Raw genomic sequence first — 5,932 nt, forward strand, 5'->3', positions numbered from 1 at the left:
CTAAGGACACCGAGAAACACTTCATCATTGCGGGCAGGTCTGTTCCACCAAACAACAGTTCCCACTCAGTTAAATAATGATAAAATCTCCAACTTCATAGTACATTATTTATATAATTTATAATAAATTAAATTTGAAATAACAAATACAATATAATAATATAAGGATGATGCATTATGAACTATAAATATAAGCTTATCCTTCCCCAGCGGAGATGAGGAGCCGCTGCCGCTGCTGCTGCCACCGCCACCTGAAACCTTCTTCCTCCGTCGCGTCTTCCTCTTCCGCATCAAGCTCACTAAGGTTTGCACCTTGCTTCTCTCCCTTGTCCCTTCCTCACCCAAGTGAGCCACTAAGTCGTGTAACTCGGATGAGTCATCATCGTCCTCCTCCACCTCCCTCTTTCCTTTCTCCTCCGGCTACCATCAATCCATCACCATAAACCATGCAACATTGCCACCCCTTCTCCTCCCCTTACACGTCTCCACAGACAACACGCATAACAGAAAAACACAAATGAACATCAACAACGCAAAACTGCCACATAACAGAAAACACAAATGAACATAAAATAAACAAAGGAGATTGAGAGAGAGGAAAGTGAAATAGAAAAAAAAATAGAAGGGATTGAAAGATATGGGGAAAGAAGAGGGTCTGTTGTTTACGATGAAACCCCCAAATCCGCCATTGAGTCCATGTCAGTAATCGAAGAGTTCAGGAAGCTTATGTTGCTCTCCGATGGGGCTCTCTTCTTGGTTGAATTCGAACTCTGGAATCGCGGCACAAAAATGGGGTTTCGTTGGTCACGAGAAGGTTCGAGAACGCAGAGCGCATTTCCTATATACATGCGAGAAATAGGAATGGGAAAGGACGTTAATTTTAAAGATGGTCTTTAATGAACCGTATTTGAACCCATATATTTAAATACGGTCTTTAGTAAACCACCTTTAAACATTCGATTTTTAAAACGGGTTTCTAAAACCGTGTTTGTATATTTTTTATTATTTACGAAATTTCCATGTGTTCAAATTTAAGACGAATCTTAAGAACCATAGTTGATTTGATGTTTTAAAATATAGTTTTTTTTAGCAGTGATCCAACGTAATGCCCTCTTGCCGTGAAAGAATTCAAAATTTCACATATGGATTAATTGCTTTTAGCCAGCTTTTACAAGAGATTAATTTGTGTGAATTATGTTTCCATAATTAATCTATATCTATATATAAAAGAGAAGGAAATTGAAAATACTGAAATACCCATTCTGAGAGGTTGACAGTTGTCCAAAATTTTGGTTTTTTGTCAAAATGCCTATGGCTGAGAGCTTGACACCTGTCCAATTTTTTGTTTTTTTGATCATTTAAACTGAAGTATGTGGAATATACTAAAATACCCATGACTGTCCAATTGCCACTCCTCTGTGCCACGTTTTTTTTAGATGGACAATTTTCATTTTTTGAGTGTGCCACGTTGCTTCATTTGTTGACGCGTGCATTTTTGCTCTGACTTCATCTGAGATGCGTGCCACACAGAGATTGAGTCTGTCTTCATCTCACCACTCTTCAATCTTCCATTCTTCCCTCTTTTCTCCAACAAGCTTCAGAGTGCGAGGAAGTGTTGCTTATTTAATTTAGGGTTTGGTTTGGTTTCAGTGATTATCTGTTCAAGCTTCTCCTAATCGGCGACTCTTCCGTTGGAAAATCTTGCTTGCTTCTCAGATTCGCTATGAGTCATCACTTTATTTGCTTCTCCTAATCTCTCTTTTTGTTCACTTCCTTTGTTTCTTCGTTTCATTTCAGGATGACTCCTAGGTCGACAACTATGTAAGTACCATTGGAGTTGATTCCGTAATTATCACTCTTCTTCTCTTTTGTTATTTCTATTTATGGCCCAACACTCATTTTTTATACGACCATTATAGTTTTTTATGGAGCAGTTTATTCTCACTGCCATGGCTTCTTCGCAGTTCAGAAGATTATCAGGTTTCACTGCTTTGCAGTTTTCTTCACGAGTGTCCTTTAATAGCATTAACATCTCAATGTTATATTTTTTCTTACTGAGTTTTCAATTTTGTTTTTGGTTCCTTTTTATTTTGCCGGGCTATCGACGAAGAAGCATCCAACAGGCATGTTTTTTCCTCTTTTGCTGTTATGCATGTTTGTTTCATTACTATTTGTTTTTATTTGCAAGGTTCTAATTTTGTTTGTTGTTATGCATGTTTGCTTCTTAATAATAGTTATTTTTTTTACTGATTTTCAACTCTGTTTTTGGTTCATTTTTTATTTTCCCGAGCTAATTTTTTTGTCATCTTCCCCATATGGGTTGTAAGTTATGTGTTTGATGAAATGCCTAAATGAAGTTTTAGTTTTTAATCTTAAAAATTTTCCCCTCTCTTTTTATTTTATTTTTGTGGTTGAGTCACGAGATTCTTCTCCTGTTAAAGCTGTTCACGCACTTTATAACAATATATATGAGTGTGATTTTCAATTTCTTGAATCTGAAATCTAATTACATGCATGTTTTCTGTATAGGCTCTTCAAACTATTGGAGATTCTCTGTAACTTCAATCCAAGCAAGGTGTGAGCTCCATCTTTTTCTTTAATGATACCATATATAATTAGTTTAGTTTTCGTTAAAAAAAAAAATATATTTCAAAGTGATTTTAAATAATTTTGATCCTTATTTATTATGTGTTTGTCTATTGAAATTTTGTTTTATCCCAAAGTTCATTAGCTCAATCCTAAAATTCTGATTATTTTTGGGAATTGGTAACAGTTGACGTTGTCCAATAGATCAAAGATTTCTATAAGATCTCCAGAATCAAGAGACAAGGAGATTCATGGATGCGAAAAAATCCAAAAAGAAACACAAACAAGATACATAGAGAGTGTGAGTGGAGATGAAGAGGGCAAGAGAGTTGCTTGACAATATATATGATTTGATATTATTTTGTTGTTTGTGAAAGCTTTAATTTAATTTTTTTTTTGCCCTTGACTTGAATGGGGTTCTAATGTATTGCTTTCTTTTTGTTATCTATTTGTGTGTGAGAGCAGATGGTTCAGGGTCGTGCTACTCTTAGAAAGCAATGAGTAATCCCTTTGCAGCGTGCTCACCAAGTGTTTGAGAATATCACGCAGCGAAAGATTCCCGAAACCCAAATTCACGCCATGTGCCTTGCATGCCCATCAAGGCTGATTTGAAGGTTTATTTTAGTACTAAATCTTATTTAAGCAAATGGACAAAGATTGAATTAAATTATACTCATAAGATTTTAATGAATTAATTACATCAATATATTTCACTTCAAAAAATTACATAAATTATTAATGAAGTTACTAAATTTTATAGTTGAATGCATGTTGTATTATTGGTTGGAAGCACGAGAACAAAATTGTCAGTTGTGTACTTTCTTTTTGTTGATTGAAAATCCTACTCTAAACTTTGTTCCTGTGGCATTTGTTTTTACTATGGTGTGCAGTGGCCGAAAGAGGCATGGATTCTGGGTCAAGATGTTTCTGCTGGGTTCACTCCTAGCATGTATATTATTCTTTTCCCTCACTTCTGGCTCCCGCTGTGTGCTCTGCTTCACACGACTGCCTCTCATCCACTCCCTATTGCTGCAATTTGTAACTTTTCTAACTGTATTGTAATTTTGTTCTTAGGATTCTCGCTAAATGTTATTGTCTCCTATACACTGCATTTGTTATTAGTTGATAATTTACTCAATTCTTTGTGAGATTGACATGATTGGTATTTATATTATTTATATTCTTTAATTATTTTAATTTATTGTTCAACAGGAAGAAGCACATGTTTTTTCTTGCTCTCTCTTAGTTTGTGTTTTTTCCTATGTTCTTTAATTATTATTATTATTATTATTATGTAGTTGGGTGTCCTTTTTTATATATCTCTGTTTATAAAGCTGGGATTCAATAAGAATGAATCGTGAAGATTAATTTTGTACATATATCTCTGTTTATAATTATATTAATTATAATTAAATATATAGATATCAACTTATCTATTTATTATTCATAAAAAACTATAATGGTCATATAAAAAATCTAAAATTTTCATTCACCGGAAACAAAATAGGAGAAGATCATATAGTTTTATTCGTTCAAAATAATGATATGGTGCGATTTATCTATGCAGCCCAGCATCTTGGTTTTCCATTCTTCAGTGCATACATATACTCAATTGGAACAAGTTACAGGCATGGAGCAAACTTAATTTGTTGCAGGATCATCAACCATTAGGCGCCAAAAAAGGACAGTCTTTGAGGGTGGCACTCCTTTCACTTTTGAAATACAGGTTGCACAGTTCAACCAGTTTAAGGCACGCATCGGAAAGTTCTTCAGGCAAGGTTCTTCCAAGATATCTATATACACATGACATAATATATTTAACTTAGCCTCTATTTCGATGATGAAGTGATTTTACATTTCTTCTATATCATCAAATATGTTAGTTTGTTAGAATATTAGTTTTTATTAGAGATTGAACTTATAACCTTTTTTCTTTTTCTTCTCCTTTCAATTCACCTTATATTTCTATCGTGAAGTAATTTTATGTTATATAATGCTACTTAAATGTGTGTTGGTGATATGCATGTAGAAGGGAGAAACTCCTTCATATAACACTTTCCTAGGCTAGAGGACTTTGCCAAGGCTATCTACATATTTGATATTGGGCAAAATGATATTGTTGCTGCTATTAACAGAGTGGGCCAGGAAGATTCTCATGCAGTCATCTCAGACATTGTGGATTATTTTGAAAACCAACTCCAAGTAAAAACTCCACACCAGTTTTTAGGTCTACCACAGGGAGCATGGTTTCAAAATGGTGGGTTCGAGATTGCTGTGTTAGATTTGGGTCTACAAACTAGCAAAAACTCCACACCTGTAGATTTAAATACTAAGTTTAGATTTGGTGTTCTACCTACGATACTTAATGAATTATGATTAAATTGAAAATCCATGTTTTGGTAAACTAGATGTATAAAATAGGATATGTCAAGTAGTTTTTCTTTTTCGTGTGGAGTTTGGAAATTTTTATATAAAAAAGAATAAAGGGTTAGTCACCTTTTTCTTTTTCAGTTAATTAATAATATTTCTATTTTAATTATAATGTTTCTATGCTTACATAATATATTTTTTACTTTCTGTGTATTTTAGTTATCTCTCTTTATATTTATAGATGAAAATAAATTATACTCTGAATTTCTTATTTATTGTAATTAAAAATACTCTACCAACTTTAATGTTGAGATTCACACGGGACACAAATCACGTCGGTAGTGCAATGAAAATTAGAAATTTTCCTTACTTGCTCTTTTTGTATTTAATTAATTAATTTATTTTGTTATTTTTATTATTATTATTATTATTATTATTATTATTATTATTATTATTATTATTATTATTATTATGTGTTGTTGATTTAACTTTAGCAAATGTGTTTATTTTTTATCATATTAACTTTTCAACTTATTATATATCCTTTTTGATGTTTTATTTTTTAAATCACCTTTTTCTTCTTCAATTAATTAATAATGTTTCTATTTTTATCTTGCTGATTGCTTCCTACATTTTTATTTACATACTATATTTCTGATTTTTTGTGTATTTTAGTTATTTCTCTTTATATTTATGGGTGAAAACAAATTATACTCTTAATTTCTTATTTATTGCAATTGAAAATACTCTATCAACTTTAATGCCGAAATTCACACGGGAGACAATCATGTCGGTAGTACATGAAATTAAAAATTTCCTTACTTCCTCTTTTTGTATTTAATTAATTAATTTATTTATTTTGTTGTTGTTGTTGTTGTTGTTATTATTATTATTATTATTATTATTATTATTATTATTATTATTATTATTATTATTATTATTATTATGTGTTGTTAATTTAACTTTAGCAAGTGTGC

At 32.1% G+C, this 5,932-nt stretch overlaps 1 long non-coding RNA gene across 2 annotated transcripts; it reads left to right on the forward strand.

The window, feature by feature from the left end:
- Positions 1–1,547: 1,547 nt before the first annotated feature.
- Positions 1,548–5,058, forward strand: LOC113001633 (uncharacterized). Of its 2 annotated transcripts, XR_003267028.2 has the most exons (6): positions 1,548–1,820; positions 1,919–2,574; positions 2,773–2,886; positions 3,051–3,199; positions 3,476–3,623; positions 4,153–5,058. It is a non-coding gene; the product is annotated as an uncharacterized lncRNA (long non-coding RNA). The 2 variants fall into 2 exon arrangements; XR_003267029.2 differs by lacking the exon at positions 2,773–2,886.
- The last annotated feature ends 874 nt before the right edge of the window (positions 5,059–5,932 follow it).

The sequence above is a fragment of the Glycine max genome, chromosome 5, assembly GCF_000004515.6.
Source record: "Glycine max cultivar Williams 82 chromosome 5, Glycine_max_v4.0, whole genome shotgun sequence".
NCBI classification, from domain to species: domain Eukaryota; kingdom Viridiplantae; phylum Streptophyta; class Magnoliopsida; order Fabales; family Fabaceae; genus Glycine; species Glycine max.